At 38.4% G+C, this 19,936-nt stretch overlaps 1 long non-coding RNA gene across 5 annotated transcripts in view; it reads right to left on the bottom strand.

Annotated features, from left to right (window-relative positions):
• LOC138433532 (uncharacterized) overlaps positions 1 to 19,936 on the bottom strand; it is a 57,365-nt gene that overhangs the window by 16,786 nt on the left and 20,643 nt on the right. For 3 of the 5 annotated variants that reach the window (XR_011254343.1, XR_011254345.1, XR_011254344.1), the window contains exon 2: positions 5,328 to 5,561. This is a non-coding gene — a long non-coding RNA (uncharacterized lncRNA). The remainder of the gene's footprint in view (positions 1 to 5,327; positions 5,562 to 19,936) is intronic. The other 2 variants (XR_011254347.1, XR_011254346.1) reach the window with 1 other exon arrangement.

Raw genomic sequence — 19,936 nt, 5'->3', positions numbered from 1 at the left:
CTTCCCAACCAGGGATTGAACCTTCACCCCCTGCATTGGAAGCAAAGTCCTAACCACTGGACTACAACACAAGTCCCTCTCCTTCGATTTCTAACATCTTCTTTAAACCCAGCCTCTTGCATCTCCTGTCCTTGCTGTTTACTCTTTCTTTTTTTTTTTTTTACTGTAAATAAATTTTCATTGATTTTCAGCAATGAAAATCAATCAGATGGATTACAGTATACTGTTCTTATTCTCGTCCTTCACTCACTATTCCAGGCTGCACAACCAAGCCACAGATTATGGGGACAAGGGAAAAATTCTCCTGGTATGTGAGAGATACAAGAGATTCTAAGTATTCACTTGCAATTTTTTTTCTTTACCATAACAAAGGGTAAGCTGTTTAAAAGAATAATGTATATAAAATCAATTTTTAGAGAAATATAAACAAAAGGAGAAAGATTTTCTTATTATAATGACTTCATAATAAGGCTGATTTTCCATTTTTTCTATAAAAGATATCTTTAAGACATCTCTTTTATGTTGTTCTGAGTGATAAAACAATTCCTAGGTCTGTAATAGTTCTGTAAATTTTAAGTAGTGCTTGGACATTTTGTTTCCTGTTATTGTCTTGAAAAGAGAACATTTGACAGTTTAGCAGTTCTCTTGCTTTTAATCCATGTTAAGCCCTAGCTAACCCCGTTGCCTCTGATTCATTGCATGAGAGGGAAGAAGTGGCTTTGTTAGTCATAAACCTGACTTCATATATCTTGAGTGAAACCAAAGGATTTGAAACTTAAAGCAAAATTTAAGATATACTTTCATCGTTTCTTTGACTGTACATTTCCCAAGCCATGAAATTTGGCTCTTCCAGAGGCAAAGATGTCTGTCTCCCATTAAGTAATTTCAAACTATGTACAATTTATATTCAAATTAAAATCTGTAGAGTTAGTAAAAGTAGTTTTTTGGCTTGTTTTCCTAGGATTATCTAATATGAATTGTTTCCAATTTTGAGAGAGTCAGGCCCTTTCTTCTTCCAAATATATTATAAAAAAACTAAAGCCAACACATTTAAAATATTAATAGTATCTTTTATGCAGGAAGTGAAACTATGAGTCTACAGTTTCTGTAATCTATATCAGTTCAGTTCAGTTCAGTTGCTCAGTCGTGTCCGACTCTTTGCGACCCCATGAATTGTCATGCCCAATTAAATATACTTGAAATTATTTTTGATATGAGAAAAGGTAAATTGAGAAGATTTATTTTAATAAAAGAACTGGATACATGCATTACTTAAAAACAACTTTTATCAGATTGTTTTATATGCTGAAAGAAAGAGTGAAGAAATATTGTTGGGGTAGTATAAAATCTTTTTTGGAAAAACTAGCTGCTATATTTAAAATGTATCACTGCTTCTAAACTGCACAGACACATTTCTTGTTGCATAGCCTTACCCTTGTTCATATAATGCTATTAACTAGAACATTTAGGTATGACCTAAATAAAACCCATTATGATTATACAGTGGAGGTGCAAATAGATTCAATGGATTAGATCTGGTAGATGGAGTCCTGAAGTACTATGGACAGAGGCTGGTAACAGTCCACAGGAGGCAGTGCCCAAAACCATCCCCAAGAAAAAGAAATTCAAGAAAGCAAAGTGGTTTTCTGAGAAGGCCTTACAGATAGCTGAGAAAACAAGAGAAGCAAAAGGCAAAGGAGAATGGGAAAGATATTCCCAACTGAATGCGGAGTTCCAGAAAACAGCAACGAGAGATAAGAAAACCGTCTTAAGTGAACAATGCAAAGAAATAGAAGGAAACAATAGAATGGGAAAGACTAGAGATCTCTTCAAGAATATTGGAGATACTGGGGTAACATTTCATGTAGAGATGGGCACAATAAAGGAAAGAAATGGCAAAGACCTAACAAAGTGAAAGTGGCTCAGTCCTGTCTGACTGTGACTCTATGGGCTTTAGCCTTCCAGGATCCTCTATTCATGGATTTCCCCAGGCCATAATACTGGAGTGGGTAGCTGTTCCTTCTCCAGGGGATCTTCCTAACCCATGGATTGAATCCAGGTCTCCCACATTGCATGAAGATTGTTGACTGTCTGAGCAACAGGGAAGCCCAAGAATACTGCAGTGGGTAGCCTATCTCTTCTCCAGAGGATCTTTCTGACCCAGGAATCAACCCAGAGTCTCCTGCACTGCAGGTGGATTCTTTACCAACTGAGTTACCAGGGAAGCCCCAGACCTAACAGAAGCAGAAGTTATTAAGAAGAGGTGGCAAGAATGCACAGAACTATACAAAAAATGTCTTAATGATGCAGATAACCATGAGGGTGTGATCACTCACTTAGAGCCAGACATGTGGAGTGCGAAGTCAGGCGTACCTTAGGAAGCATTATTACAAACAAAGCGAGTGGAGGTGATGGTATTCCAGCTGAGTTATTTAAAATCCTAAAAGATAATGCTGTTAAAGTGCTGTACTCAATATAACAGCAAACTTGGAAAACTCAGCAGTGGCCACAGGACTGGGAAAGGTCAGTTTTCATTCCAATTCCAAAGAAGGGTAATGCCAAAGACTGTTCAAACTATCATACAATTGTGCTCATTTCATAGGCTAGCAAGGTGATGCTCAAAATCCTTCAAGCTAGGCTTCAGCAGCTTCTGAATCCAGAACTTCCAGAGATAAAAGTTGGGTTTAGAAAAGGCAGAGGAATCAGAGATCAAATTGCCAACATCTGTTGGATCATAGAGAAAGAGAATTCCAGAAAAACATCTTCTGCTTCATTGACTATACTAAAGCCTTTGACTGTGTGGAGCACAGCAAACTGTGGAAAATTCTTAAAGAAATGGGAATACCAGACCACCTACCTGCCTGCTGAGAAACCTGTATGCAGGTCAAGAAACAACAGTTAGAAACTGACAAGGAACAATGAACTGGTTCAAAATTGGGAAAAGAGTATGTCAACCTATATATTGTCACCCTGTTTATTTAACTTATATGCAGAGTACATTATGCAAAATGCTGGGTTGGATGAATCACAAGCTGGAATCAAGATGGTCAGGAGATATATCAATAATCTCAGATGTGCAGATGATAACACTGTAATAACAGAAAGTGAAAAGGAACAAAAGAGCATCTCGATGAGGGTGAAAGAGGAGTGAAAAAAGCTGGCTTGAAACTCAGCATTCAAAAACAAAGATCATGGCATCTGGTCCAATCATTTCATGTCTAATACTAAGCTGTAGTAGTAGTCATGTGTGGATGTGAGAGTTGGACCATAAAGAAGTCTGGGCGCTGAAGAATTGATGTTTTCGAATTGTGGTATTGTAGAAGATTCTTGAGAGTCTCTTAGACTGCAAGGAGATCAAACCAGTCAATCTAAAAGGAAATCAACCTTGAGTATTCATTGGAAAGACTGATGCTGAAGCTGAAGCTCCAACACGTTGGCCACCTGATGTAAAGAGCCAACTCATTGGAAAAGCCTCTGATGCTGGGAAAGACTGAGGGCAAGAGAAGAAGGGAGATGAGAGGATGAGAAGGGTGGATGGCATCACTAAATCAATGGATGTGAATTTAAGCAAACTCAGGGAGACAGTGAAGAAGAGGGAAGCTTGCTGCAATCCATAGGGTTGCAGAGTCTGCCATGACATAAAGACTGAACAACAACAACAACGTTCATCTTTCAACAGTAGTAGGAGTCTAGGAAACCAAGCGCACTATAACTTTCCCCACTGAAGGGCTTAGTTCTGAAGCACTCACCTTCACTGCTGTATCAGTAAAGATAGGCTTGGTTATTTTCTGAAAACAAATTCCAAATCTTAAGGCTTAGCAGGTACAACTTTACTCTGCTCTTGCCCACACAAAGACATATGTGGGTCCAGTAGCTCTCTAGAGCAGCTCCCTTCTAAACAGTGACTTAGGAAACAGGTTCTTCTTTTTTTTTTCTTTACAATCTTGTAGATCTATCATTTGGAACTGCAGTCATATGACAGGGGGAGAAAAAGCTTGATGAAATCACACTAACTCTTAAATGTCTCATTCCAGAGATGACACACCATTGCCACTCAGCCTATTGGCCAAAAGTAATCTTATTGTCCTGATCTAATTACATAGAGACTGGAAGATGGAGGAAAGCACATGGGTTATTTGATGAGTTCTATGGTCTGTGCCTTAGATTCTAAGGCTTAGAACACATTCCAATGTTAAGTCTCAGCAGTGAGAAGTCCTGATAATTCTCAGCTCTCTTTTCCCTCAGTGTAGCTACCCTGGAAAATAAGAATTTCTGACGTGGCCCTGGAAGATACAAAGAGCCTAGGTATCTGTGGTACTACTGGAAAAGGCCCTGCTGTATAGAGCTACCAAACTCTAATTTACTTTTGGTAAACAAGATATACACTTTTATATATTGAGCTGGTGAGATTTCAAGGGTCATTTTCCTACTACAGTGTAGCCTATCCCTTCCTGAATAATGCAATTGGATTGAAAATGTCTTCTGTCTTGCTTTGCTAGTCCAATTTTGCTACAAATTCCAACAATTCTATCTTCAAATCACTCCTCAGTTTTGTCAGAAACTATTGCTACAACCTTGGCCCTGTACTGAGATCTCAAATGTACCCTAGTCTCAACTTTGCCCTAACACTTCTTGGTTCAATGCTCTCTGATGTTGGATCTATACATGAACTGTCCTCTACCACCAAAAATAAAAAAAGACAAAACCCAACCCCCCCCCCAACCCCGAAAAAGAAAACAAACAAAAACAAGTGTGTTGTCTTGTTTGCTGAAGAGAATCAAGAAAATATTTTAACCTATCAACCTCAATTCATCTCTAAAGAAACAACAGCATAACTAGCCTCTTCAAAACTGTTCATGCTAATTATATATGACAACTTGGGAAAGTTTATACCTGATTAATGTAAATTGTTTACTTTCTTTAGAATTAATGCTGCTATTGAGTTGAGACTTCCCTGGTGGCTCAGAGGGTAAAGTGTCTGTCTATAATGTAAGAGACCTGGGTTCAATCCCTGGGTTGGAAAGATTCCCTGGAGAAGGAAATGGCAACCCACTCCAGTACTCTTGCCTTGAAAATCCTATGGATGGAGGAGATTGGTGCAGGCTACTATCCATGGGGTCACAAAGAGTCGGGCACAACTGAGTGACTTCACTTCACTACTGAGTTGAGAGCTCATGAGTGGAGATTCTTGTGAAGGTAAAAGAATATATCTGAATCAATGGTTTTGTAGGTGTGTTAAGATATCGGAGACCTCTTTTATAATGAGCATGAAATATTAGAATTCATGTACATTTTGGATTAGTTTCACAGCACTAAGCAATTCTTACCCTGTCCATATTTTTCATCACTCTTAATACCTTTAGTCACAGGTGGGTAGCTTGTATTTCGTCAGAAAGAATCCTCAGCCAGGGAGCATCAGGCACCACATCTATGCATGTCATGGTTCTGCTGACAGGCCTTTTTAGGTAATCTTCAGCATCTTAAAAGAGACATTGGTTTTTTTTTTTTTTTTTTTTTTTTGGTGTTGCCAAGGTTCTGTAAGCAGATTAACTTTTCATTATCTGTTAAAAAACAAAACAAATGCTTAAGTTTGGAACTTCTCTCATAAAAAGACAATGCAATTTTAACTTTATTTCAAATATTTGCATTAAATTCAATAAACAGGTCTTGAGGTCTTAATATGTCCAAATCATTATGTTCAACCTTTGACAGTTGGAGTGAATAAGGTAATAATTTAGGCCTTTTTTCTCTCCGTGTATACATATTGTCATTTTATATACAGTATATACATTTTTAAAATCTTTTCTTTCTTATTTGGGTTTATTCACCATTTTTATCACTAATGTGATAAAACTAAATTTAAATGTTGAATCACAAGATCACAATTTTACAGCCACTAGGTAAGTTAATAGAAAATATAAGGAGAGGAAATGTTAAAAAAAAAAAACCCTTGTTCAGTTGAATACAGTTTGTACAAACTATGCAGTCACTGGGTTATAATAAAATGACCTAATATTTCCTTCCCACGCTTTCACAAAGTATCAGTCATGTCACACGACCTTTCTCCTAGTTGCAGGTCAAAGTGAGAGTGCCCTCTTTCTCTTGAGATTGCGTTAGTATTGGAGCAACATTTTAGCTAGATGACTGACTCAGGATGGCCTGAAGCGTAGAAGGTTAGAGAGCTTGAAATGTTTCCTGATTAATTCCTGATGGTTTTATGAGAATAAATGAGTAGGGAAATATTTTTCCAGTAACTCTTCAACAAAACAATGTGAAACTCAAGATCTGGCTAATACAAGAGTCGATTTTCTAACACCACTCTGCTTTAAACCAAATTATATCACCAGATAGTCACCATAATGTAACTGAACCCAGAAAGAGTGTTCATGAAATTTAATCTATTTACTGTAATTCATCCCGTATATTTAACATACTGATAAAAATTATTGTATTTTTCTTATACCAATATGCATTAGAAATATTTTTACATATATTTTGAGAGCTGGTATCCTCAATATTCCCTCATTATCCTTATTTTTCTCTTTGATTATGGCTTTTTCTGTTTATGACCAGTGTAATTATTCAGAAAAAAATTACTAAACTCTGGCAAGATTTCATAAAATGATAGGTGAGGTAGATGTGCAATAATTAAGATGATATAAACAGCTACTTTTGGCAGAACTATTCTTAGGTTTTTTGTTTTTCCATAGTTGAAACAACATGAGTATATGATTTATTAATATTACCAACTAGAAATGCTTTTAGTGAGAAGAATATTAAATTTCATAGACTATGACTTAGTTTAAATGGCATATCAGCCAAGATCCCAGTGAAATAAGGAATAGCCTACTCAAACAGGACAACTGATGAGATTTTAATAGAAAGGATTTTTTTTAAGGTACAGGATGAGGTTTTAGGAAAGCAATAAGGGATGGTGTTGTATCCTGACACTAGCAACAGCAGGGAGCTTTTTCTGAGCCTGGAACAGAGGGACACAGCAAAGAACAGTTATGAGAACCCAGCAAGAGCAGCTAGAGAAAAGATCATTCAATCTTCAGATCTCTTGCTGAGGTCTTCCTTTGGCCAAACTCAGTGGGTTAGGGGGAAAGAGAACCGTTGAGCTAGCCCCTATGTGTTAATTTCCCAGAACAAAGGGCAGAATGAAAAGGAGTGAAGAGTTAATCTGGGAAATGGGGCAAAAGAGATGTAGACAGAGCACAACGAATGCATAACTTTAAATAATAAATTTAAATGGCTTGCTTACTTTTGACTCCATCTGCCCCTCCTGTTATCAGACATTTCTTCTCTCTTTTCCCATACCCTCCCATATGCGCACGTGTGCACACGCCCACATACACACACACACACACATATACACACACATGCCATCAGGGAAGGAGAACCACACATTTTGGTAGTTGGCAGGAGGTTCTTGAGGAATAAAACAAATCAGAGAAGGGTTGTAATACCATCTATCTCCTACACTGTTTGTTGAATTCATTTTGAGACACCACAAAGTTAACAAAATAGATGGAGAAACCATGGGAATGGCAATAGTGAGGCTTTTCCAAAAGGCTTCATAAGCGCTGGAATCAAACCACAAATGAGTGGTGGTGGAAATGAAGACCAGGGCAAACTTAATGGTGTGTAGGTAATATTTGACAACCAGCTCTCCATGGAGGAGGTTTTTTTTTTCAGGGAGGAGTTTTAGTGTTTTCCACTATAGCCAATTTAAAGCTATCAACATAAATTCACTAAACGTGGATTTGCAATAAATGTGCACAGCTGATTCTTGTGAGCTCATGGACACCCTATTCAGCACAGCAGTGACCACAGACCCTGTATGCTGATGATGGCTAAAAATTGACTTGAAAAACATTTGAGACACCTTGGGTGAAATTACACGTTCATGGTCATTGCTTTCTACCAATCAAGTGGGATGACTCTTGCCATCATGACTTAGGAATAAAAAGAAATCACCACTTAATTATTTTCCCTGAGTCTTAGGTCAGTGAATTCTGAAATATCTGGGTATCATGAATAATATGTCATAATTACAAAAATTCCAGGAGGCCTGCTAAAGACATTTATGTATGGAATAAACTAGAATACGAGTGGGATGGAACAATGTCTAACACAAGGTCATGTGGGTACTATTCATACATTCCTTTGCTACTCTGCAACCACTAATATTTCTTCTGCTTTGACATGGATTGTTTCCCTTTCAGCCTGCCTTAGTGACTCTCTCTTCCTGATTTAACATATAGTAAGTCCCCTACATAGGAACGAGTTCTGTTCTGAGAGCAGTTGTTAAGTCCAAAAAAGTTGGCCTAGGTACCCAACTAACACAATCAGCTATATAGTACTGTACTGTAATAGGTTGATACTACTTTTCACACAAATAGTACATTAAAAAACCACAAAAGTAAACATTTTAAATCTTACAGTACAGTACTTGAAATGTAGAGTAGTACAGTACAACAACTGGCATACAGGGGTTGGCATCGTGTGAACAGATAAGAGTTACTGGCTGGAGGAGGGAGAGGAGGTGGGACATGGCAGAACTGAAGCATTGTCAGTGTTAGCAGACAGAGGGCAAGCTGCAATTTCTCTCCAGCTTCTTGCTGGATTCAATTCTATCTACCCTCTTGAAAAAAATGATCCGGAATGTAGCTTATTTTTTCTTGTCATAGATGACACAGTAGCACTGGACTGCATTCTGAATGGTTGCTGCAACCTTCCTGCTCCTTTCCACTTTTGGGTCCTGTACCTCAAAAAGCTAACAGTGTCTCCTGAAATAAAGAAAATCCCCTTGTCATTTTCCACATCATGAAAGTCTTTGGTTCTTCAATCACTTCTTTCTCTGTCTCTCTTTGCCCTTTCTCTGGGCCTCCAGTTCCAAGGTCTTCAGTATTAAGTTCCTTGTGTTGCACAGAAAGGAGTTCAATGAAGTCATCCTCTTTCAGATCTAGCTTGAAATAAAGATACTGTACTACTGTATTCTATACTGTACTGTACAGTAAAGTGCATAGAAGCACAATCCCTTGTAGAGAATGCACATACATAACCATGTATGCCAGACATGTGAATTAACTTTCATGATTGGACATGTGAACACATGTTCATATCTTTGAAAGCTTGAAACTTGAAGGTTCATATGTAAAGGACTTACTGTAACTGCTTCCCTGGTTTTTCTGGATTTTCCCAGAGTACCTCATGACTGCTTACACCTGATTGACTCAGCAGTGCTCTCTGAATTTGCATGGGTGAGGCAACAGGCACTGCTCGAGTCCCTCTCCTATTTCCTGGCCTGGCCATTCCCCATCTCAAATAGACTCTTGCTTGCTTTTGTACTCCCTCAAATTATGTATAGATTGGGATATACCCTCTGACTCTGCTCCTACTTATATTGGGTAAATTATGACACATTCTATCAAAAAAAATTAGGTTGCTGCCAGATACTAAAACAAGATCATCTATTTAAAAAGCTCCATGCAGGCAGTACATCCTCTGCACCATTTGGCCTCCACCTTCAGTGCCATTTTACCCTTCTTGTCTCTTCATGTTCTGCAATCTAACAAGCAATTTTAATTATTATTTATTTATTAATAGTAAGTGCATATCTCTTGAAACCTACACTGACCTAAAAATAATTAAGAGGACTTAAGAAAATTACTCCTATTAGCTTTCTTCATGGCAATCAATCATAACTAATCACTTCATGGTAAATTGATGGGGAAAAAGTGCAAACTGGCAGATTTTTTTCAGTGGCAGAATTTTTCTTGGGCTCCAAAATCACTGTGGACGGTGATGGCAGCCACAAAATCAAAAGACACTTGCTCCTAGTAAGAAAAGCTATGACAAACACAGACAGTGTATTAAAAAAAGAGAGAGAGACATCACTTTGCCAACAAAGGCAAAGCTACAGGTTTTCCAGGAGTCATGTACGAATGTGTGAGTTGAATCATAAAGAAGGCTGAGCACCGAAGAATTGATGCTTTGAACTGTGGTGTTGGAGAAGACTATTGTGAGTCCCTTGGACAGCAAGGCGATCAGATCAGTCAATCCTAAAGGAAATCAATTCTGAATATTCATTGGAAAGACTGAGGCTGAAGCTGAAGCTCCAAAACTTTTGCCACCTGATGTGAAAAGCCAATTCATTGGAAAAGACACTGATGCTGGGAAAGATTGAAGGCAAGAGGAGAAGGGGACAACAGAAAATGAGATGGTTGGATGGCATCACCAACTCAATGGATATGAGTTTGAACAAACTCTGGGAGATAGTGAAGGACAGGGAAACCTGGCATGATGTCACTCAGGGGGGTCACAAAGGGTCAAACATGACTTACTGACTGAACAACAACAACACTGGCTTTCTACTGGTAGGATATTGGAAATTATTTGGGGGCAGGGTGATCTCTTTTGTTCTACAGAAATCATATCATGAATTAAATCAGTACTTCTCTGGTTAGGTAAGCAGTCTTATAGTAAAATATTTGATGTTTAACCTTCTTACTTTTCTGGATTCAATGCCCCAACACAAGAAATTGAATAACAAGGTTCTTTGCTCACTGGATCATCCATAATTTATATTTTTCTCTCTATTCCATTGTGTCAACAAAGGCAATTTATATGAGCTTGATTTCTGTCTACATAAGAATCTTTGCTCAGTCTGATTGGGATTTATAATTCTCTGTTAATGAAAGCTAACTTTATATTAAGGAAGATAAATATATATGTATATATATTCTTTTTTATGTATGCTTATATATGTGTGTGTGTATGTTGTTGTTTAGTTGCTAAGTCATGTACAACTTTTGTGACTCCACAGATTATAGACTGCCAAGCCCTTCTGTCCTGGGGATTTCCCAGGCAAAAATACTGGAGTTGGTTGCCATTTCCTTCTCCAGGTGATTTTCTCAACCCAAGCATCAAACTCAGCTCTTCCTGTATTGCAGGCAGACTACCAGTGCCACCTGGGAAGCCCCCATGTATGTGTCTGTATACACACAGCCACTGATAATATTATCATCCCCATTTTTGGAGGTGGGAGGGGGGTTCATGTTTGGGAACACATGTAAGAATTAAAGATTTTAAAATTAAAAAAATAAAAAACTAAAAATATATATATATATATATTTCAAGTAATGGAAAAAAAATGTTTGAGGTTTAGTAGGTTAAATAACTTATTTAAGGTTGCAAAGTAAGATAGTAAGATTCAGGATTTAAGATCATTATTTCAATACAGTTCAGTTCAGTTGCTCAGTTGTGTCCAACTCTTTGCGACCCCATGAATTGCAGCATGCCAGGCCTCCTTGTCCATCACTAACTCCCAGAGTTTACCCAAACTCATGTCCATCGAGTCTGTGATGCCATCCAGCCATCTCATCCTCTGTCATCCCCTTCTACTCCTGCCCCCAAATCCCCCCCACCCCCCGCCCCAGCCTCAGGGTCTTTTCCAATGAGTCAACTCTTCACATGAGGTGGCCACAGTACTGGAGTTTCAGCTTCAGCATCAGTCCTTCCAATGAACACCCAGGACTGATCTCTTTTAGAATGGACTGCTTGGATCTCCTTGCAGTCCAAGGGACTCCCAAGAGTCTTCTCCAACACCACAGTTCAAAAGCATCAATTCTTTGGCACTCAGCCTTCTCCACAGTCCAACTCTCACATCCATACATGACCAGTGGAAAAACCATAGCCTTGACTAGATGGACCTTTGTTGGCAAAGTTATGTCTCTGCTTTTTAATATGCTATGTAAGTTGGTCATAACTTCCCTTCCAAGGAATAGGCGTCTTTTAATTTCATGGCTGCAATCAACATCTGCAGTGATTTTGGAACCCAAAGTGCCCAATATGCTACTGGAGATCAGTAGAGAAATAACTTCAGAAAGAATGAAGGGATGGAGCCAAAGCAAAAATAATACCCACTTGTGAATGTGACTGGTGATAGAAGCAAGGTCCGATGCTGTAAAGATCAATATTGCATAGGAACCTGGAATGTTAGGTCCATGAATCAAGGCAAATTGGAAGTGGTCAAGTAGGAGATGGCAAGAGTGAACACTGACATTCTAGGAATCAACAAACTAAAATGGACTGGAATGGGTGAATTTAACTCAGATGGCCATTATATCTACTACTGTGGGCAGGAATCCCTTAGAAGAAATGGAGTAGCCATCATGGTCAACAAAAGAGTCTGAAATGCAGTACTTGGATGCGATCTCAAAAATGACAGAATGAACTCTGTCTGTTTCCAAGGCAAACCATTCAATATCATGGTGATCCAAGCCTATGCCCCAACCAGTAACACTGAAGAAGCGAATTTGTACTATTCTATGAAGACCTACAAGACCTTTTAGAACTAACACCCCCAAAAGATATCCTTTTCATTATAGGGGACTGGAATACAAAAGTAGGAAGTCAAGAAACACATGGAGTAACAGGCAAATTTGGCCTTGGAATATGGAATGAAGCAGGGCAAAGGCTAACAGAGTTTTGCCAAGAGAACACACTGGTCATAGCAAACACCCTCTTCCAACAACACGAGAGAAAACTCCACACATGGACATCACCAGATAGTCAACACTGAAATCAGATTGATTATATTCTTTGCAGCCAAAGATGGAGAAGATCATTATTTAGTTATGTTTAATTTATTTATGTCTATCACTTGAGTGAAAATATAATCTTGAAGAAGACAGGTATGTGGACTTCTGTTCACTCTTATATCTTCAGTACCTAAAATATTGCCTGACTTGATTGATATTGGTTGAGATGAGAAGGCAGGTAGGATATCCTCCAAGAAGCTCTTCTCAGTTACTGGCCAAGGGATGATAAATAAGGGAAAAGTTCTGCAAGTTAGAGAAAACAAGGAGGATGGTATAGACATGAGTAAGAGTAGGTTCAATTGAGATAATATTAGAATGTGAACTGATTTGTGTTTTCACAAAATGTTTCCACCATCAGCTCCTAACTAGTTATACAAGAATTACACAATTTTTTTCTGTTTTTCATCAAGAGCTAATGAACTGTAAGCATGGAGCTATTCAATTTCAATAATTTTGTTTAATCTATATTTTCATGTATGCATAATTAGAGGTTGCCTGAGTTGGAAGGTTAATGTTTTTGTCTATATTCTGTTTCTAGGCTCTGAATACTGACTTAGCTTGGCTCTCTGAGAAGAAAATTGTCTTTTTATTTATATTACAACATGAGATTCTGCTGTTTTAATTAACAGATTTGAAAGTTAATTAACACTGGGTGTGAATATAACATTTGTGAAACTAACATCAAAATAATTATTCCTATGGAATATAATACAAGATTTATTTAGATGTTTATTTTGTTTAGATGTTTATTTTCTGAGAAAAGTGTTGAAGACTATTCTACCATAGGTTGAACTGTTTTGGGAATATTTTCCATTCTATGACTATAAACAATACCTCTAAATGGATTCATCCCTGCAGATAACCTATAATTTTCTTATATCACTTATAGAGTCACATGCAAAGTTTTTACTTATTTATCAAAAATTCAACTAAATGATTTCACATTAATTATTATGCTTGTCACAATCAAGATTATAGTAACCTGACTTTTGTATATATTTACACAAAATATTCCTAATTGGAAAAAAATGATAATATCAGATCCATCATTTTGCTTTTTTTCTAAAATAAAACCTGCATCTTTATATTCTATTTTTAAAGGTTTAAAAGTTAAATTATCATTATTGTGATATTTTTCTAAGTGTGTATTAACAAAAGTATTTGAAATACTAATTGAGTTATAAATCCACAGAAAATTATTTATGTAGGAAATGAATATATAAAACTATAACTTCAACTAAAGATAAAAATTATGCAAACAATATAATTATGATTAGTAATGACTAAAGTAAGATCAGCTTTAATATTGCATTATATAGTAGAATGTCCTTTCAATGAGATATTAAACTGATTAGATAAGAAAACATAAAAGCATATAAAAACAGGTTTAACTTAATGGGCAATAATGGGAGTCTTAGAAATTGTCCTTTAGAAAAGCAAAGAGGTTCTGCTATTTGTGTGATTGTTTCATATATTTCCCCAACTACATATAACAGTTCCTCAAACTTGGCTATGAATTGTATTTTTTAGGACTGTGAGATAAGTCCCTTGTGTGTGCAAATATAAAAACATAATATAAGATACAGTGAATGAAGCAGAGTTTTCAACAGCAACCATCAACTAAGGGCTCTTCTTACTCCTCTACAACTATTCAAGATTTTCCCATCCTTGGTTAAAATTGTATGTGGTCTAGGGTAATCACTCTGTGGAGTGATCCATTTCTTCAACCTTGAAGCATCCATGCTCTGTTGGTATCCTCATCCTACTCCTGTTACTGGATTAACCCACTCATTTTATCACCATATGTAGAAATATCAAGATGCATCTAAAGGAATCTCCTAAGGTCCATATGTATACTTGTTTCTGTCTCCATTGTACAAAAACAAAGCTGGGTAATTTTTCAGAGCTGACACTGACAAAGTATGTGTTTCAGCTTTCAGTAGAACACTTACTATGTCTTTCTGGAGTGTCCTCACATGGTCGTTGTCCCTCTGTCTGTGTGTCATCTGCAACTAATCTCTTTTTATAAGGACATTGGTTGTATTGGATTAGGGTCTATCCACATCACCTCATTTTAACTTAATTACCTCCTTAAAGGCCCTATCTTCAAATACAGTTACATTCTGCATCACTTGGAATTAAGACTTCAATATACAAGTCTGGGGGGCATACATCATTCCATAACAGCTATTTTCAAGCCATCATAACACTTTTCCTGTTACAAGCAGGAATAAAGATACCTGGGAATTTATGTTCCTCCAGCTATAGCTTTGAACCAGTGACTGATGGGTACAGAGGTGAGAATCATCTTTCTCTCTGCTGACACTTGAGTTGTGACCTATACCATCCCCAGGACTCCATGACTAGAATGAGCAAAAGTTACTCTTAGTTGGGTGCTGCTTGATAATACATCCTCTTTTACTACATTTTCTTGGTAATATATCTTAATAAATCACTTACACACAAATTCTCATCACAGGATTTGTCTTTATTTGTCCTTGGGACTGTTAAGGGTTTAACTATGTCTCCCCAAAAGATTGTTGAAATCCTAATGCATAAATGTGACCTGAAATAGGGTCTTTGTATATGTGCTCAAGTTAAGACAAAGTCATACTGAGCAGTATTGATTTTAAGTCAATATGACTGGTGTCCTCAGAATAAGAGGGAAACTTGAACCCAAAGAGACAGAGATACACAGGGAGAATGTCATGTGACCACAGAAATAAAAGGAGAGAACAACATGTGAAGATAGATGAAGAGGTTGGAGTAATGTATCCATACACCAAAGAATGCCAAATATTTCTAATTAATCACCAGAAGCCAGAAGGGCATGGAACAGATTCTTCCAAGAGTGCCTAGAAGACACTAACCCCCCAAAAACTTTGATTTTTGGATATCTAGCCTCTGGAAATTGACAACAAATTTCTCTTGCTTTATGCCACAAATTTTGTGAGACTTTGTTATGGTAACCCTAGGAAACTAATGCTGAAACCCTACTGGAAATAAGTAATTTCAGAAGTGGTCCCAGGTAGCATACTCTTAGGATGCGATTTTGGAATTAGATCATTTGCCAGCTAGATAGTAATAGAGATCCCATTGTTGGAGATAAACCATGTTTAAAACCTCCTGCTCACTCTGGCATTATAATTGCTATAATTTCCACCATTGTTGAGTCTGGATGGGAATAGATGATACGAGACTCACTGACGCATAGTTCTAAGCATTTCCAAGATAAGGAGGGCTCAGTAATTATAAGGACTGTGTTCGTTGTTGCTAAGTGCTACTGTTGTTTGAAGAAGAAAACTGACAGGTTCAGATTAATCAATTACCAACCTGGGTACTGTGAAAAAGAAGTTAGAAAGTCTGTTTGGGAGCATTTAAAGAGATCCTCAGTTTCTGTAGCTAGAAGGCAGATTGAAATGGAAATTGGATGAGGCATTATAAGAGGGGGAAAAAAAGCTCACTCTTCCTCTGTGTCTCTCTTTTTTCCTCCCCACACTTTTTTGGTCTTTTGTTGTGTACAACAGTTACAACACTTGCAATGTCAGGTGTGTGGGTTTTTTCTCCCACACCAAGCAGTTCTCTCTGATACCAGCTGTATGTGCTACAATTTATCTCGGTTATGACACTGTTTACCTGGAAAGAGCACCAGATCCTACAAGTTAAGTGTTCAGTCCCACAAGACTTCTCCCCACCTAAGACGACAACTGCACTTAGTAGTTGCTCAGGATGCCCACAACTTTCATTCAACTGGGCTATAAATCTGAAGTTCCCATGGTCTCCTCCCTCTTGGATTTGATCATTTGCTCAAAAAACAACTAGCAGAACTTAGGGAAAACTTATTTATGTTTGATCACTATATAACAAAGACTATGATAAAGGATACAATAAACATCTAGATGGAAATGTGTATGGGAAAAGTACACTGGAAGTGTGCAGAGCTTCCATGCCTTCTCTGGGTATATCAGATCACTCTCCCAGCAACTCCCCATGTTCACCAGCTGGGAAGCTCTCCAAACCTCATAATACTGGGATCTTTATAGAGGCTTCATCATATAGGTAAGATCAATCATTAACTCTATTTCCAGCCCTTCTTCCCTCTCCAGAAAATGGGTGCATGCTTAGTTGCTCAGTCGTTTCAGACTCTTTGTGACCCCATGGACTGTAATCTGCCAGGCTCCTCTGTCCCTGGGATTCTCCAGGTAAGAACACTGGAGTGAGTTGCCATTTCCTTCCCCAGGGTATCTTCCCAACCCAAGGACTGAATCCAGTCTCCTGCATTGCAGGCAGATTCTTTGCTGACTGGACTACCCCAGGGAAGCCTCCAGAGAATGGGTAGTGAGGCTAAAAGAATTCCAAGCCTCTAATCATGGTTTGCTCTTTCTGGTGACCAATCCTCATCCAAGAGCCCACCGAGAGTCACCTCATTAGAACACAAGACACTGCTATCCCCAGGGACAAATTCCAAGGGATTTAGGAGCTCATGTCAGCACAAAGGTCAAATATTAGAACTAAAGATTCTCCTAGTACTTCTATCACTTAGGAATTACAAGGCTCTAGAGCTCTGTGCCAAGAACTGGGAGCAGAGGCAATATATAAATTTTCTATTATTTCAGACACACTTTTTTATTGTAAAAATAGTAGAGCTAATGAAGATGGAATCCATAGCTTTGGCAAGTCTTTATGCTAAAATAAAAACCCTGATAGGGAAGAGAGTCCCTAAGACATTGATTGGAGAAATATATATAGACGTGCTCAGAATAAGGGTCCCCGGATTCCTCTGAACCCCTGGACCACAAGCATAGTCTACTTTGTTTTCCTGAAGAACAGCAGCTTTCTCTTGCCTGAAGACCATACCAAAACCTCAACTGAGATGGATGCCTTGGAGGATAACAGTTGTTCTCTTCAGGATCTGACCTCATTTCCTCCCCTTGTCTTCGAGCTCTATAACAAGTCTCAACATGGGCCAACTGAGGAAGGACTTTCTTGCTAGAGGCAAAAAAGAGTTATTTACCAAAGAAACCTCAGGACATGATTAACTGTAGCAAAATAAATCAGAGGTGAGGTGAGAGACAGAATTCCAAGAAGTTGATCTTGATAGCACTGGACTTGCTTGGGGGTTAGGGATGATGAAAGATAAGCTCCATAAAGGAGAATTGGCCATTAGGGAGAAGTCTCCCATGACTGAAAACTCCCTGGCAAGAGCACCTAGAAATGGTTCTAAAACACTGTTAGGATGGAAGGTTACTGGAGGCTTGTGGGGACAAAAGGTTCATATTAAATTAAGTGCAAATGACAGAACTCCCTTGGCAGAGCTTTGGGGAAGGGATCAAAAGGCTCAGAGAAGTAAGCATGCTACAGTGGCTCTATTGTGTAACAGAGCCACTGGTTACACAACCAGTGGGTATTGAGTACCCACCAGATGGCTAAGTTCTTTGGAAGGACCAAGAATGCTCTCATCACTAAGCTTATGAGGAACATGCTAGTGATGGAGGTACTGGCATGTCAGGAAGCTCAGTGGTTACTGCACCAGGATTGAGGACAGACAATAATTATTAGAGAACTGGGCTCCCTGTAGTCAGTAGGAATGATAGGATTCCTGAGGAGTAGAGGTGAAAAGGCCATAATCAACTACTGAGTCATCACTATGGTGATGACTAATATCCCAAGATATCGCTAAAGGAAAAATAGATGGACAGCTGACAAGAGCATGGCTTGATATACATAAATAAAAATCATTAAATTTGGATGAGCAGAAGCCTGATTTCATCAGTCTTCATGGAATGCCACTTCCTCATCTGGGTTATTGGATTATGGCAGAGATTTCTGCCTTATCATTTTACATATTTTGCATATAATTCACTATAATTTGAAATTAGCTAGCCTACTATGCACATTTATAGTTTCTTTATACAGGCTAGTGATTCTTACCATTACTCTTTTGCAACTTCTTTGTGTGAGTGCTACCCTCTTTTAATGCTTTAATAAAGCCTTTTCCAATGACCTCCATCTTGTGGTAGTGACTGCCTCCTCTATACAGCTTTATTGTTCATTTAACTTTTACTATATTCAGTCTTGACTGGTTGGGGAAATTTTTATATATAAAGAAAAATCAATTTTTCAACCCAATACTTAGACCTTGCAAACAGGATCATTCTTAAACACCAGAACTTCTTACAATGCTCTATGTTTCCGAAGTCACGTGGGCCTTAGAAAGCATCACTATGAACAAAGGTAGTGGAGGTGATGGAATTCCAGTTGAGCTATTTCAAATCCTTAAAGATGATGCTGTGAAAGTGCTGCACTCAATATGCCAGCAAATTTGGAAAACTCACCTGTGGCCACAGAACTGGAAAAGTCAGTTTTCATTCCAATCTCAAAGAAAGTCAATGCCAAAGAATGCTCAAACTACAGCACAATTGCACTCATCTCAGTTCAGTTCAGTTCAGTTGCTCAGTCATGTCCAACTGTTTGTGACCCCATGAATCACAGCATGCCAGGCCTCCCTGTCCATCCCAACTTCTGGAGTTCACCCAGACTCACGTCCATCTAGTCAGTGATGCTATCCAGATATCTCATCCTCTGTCGTCCCCTTCTCCTCCTGCCCCCAATCCCTCCCAGCATCAGAGTCTTTTCCAATAAGTCAACTCTTCACATGAGGTGGCCAAAGTACTGGAGCTTCAGCTTTAGCATCATTCCTTCCAAAGAAATCCCAGGGTTGATCTCCTTCAGAATGGACTGGTTGGATCTCCTTGCAGTCCAAGGGACTCTCAAGAGTCTTCTCCAACACCACAGTTCAAAAGCATCAATTCTTCGGTGCTCAGCCTTCTTCACAGTCCAACTCTCACATCCATACATGACCACAGGAAAAACCACAGCCTCGACTAGACGGACCTTAGTCCGCAAAGTAATGTCTCTGCTTTTGAATATAATATCTAGGTTGGTCATAACTTTTCTTCCAAGGAGTAAGTGTCTTTTAATTTCATGGCTGCAATCACCATCTGCAGTGATTTTGGAGCCCAAAAAATAAAGTCTGACACTGTTTCCACTGTTTCCCCATCTATTTGCCATGAAGTGATGGGACCAGATGACATGATCTTCGTTTTCTGAATGTTGAGCCTTAGGCCAACTTTTTCACTCTCCACTTTCACTTTCATCAAGAGGCTTTTTAGCTCCTCTTCACTTTCTGCCATAAGGGTGGTGTCATCTGCATATCTGAGGTGATTGAGATTTCTCCCGGCAATCTTGATTCCAGCTTGTGTTTATTCCAGTCCAGCGTTTCTCATGATGTACTCTGCATAGAAGTTAAATACGCAGGGTGACAATAT

This window comes from Ovis canadensis, chromosome 2 (genome assembly GCF_042477335.2).
Source record: "Ovis canadensis isolate MfBH-ARS-UI-01 breed Bighorn chromosome 2, ARS-UI_OviCan_v2, whole genome shotgun sequence".
In the NCBI taxonomy this organism is placed as follows: Eukaryota; Metazoa; Chordata; class Mammalia; order Artiodactyla; family Bovidae; genus Ovis; species Ovis canadensis.
This window is presented reverse-complemented; position numbering and strand designations above follow the sequence as displayed.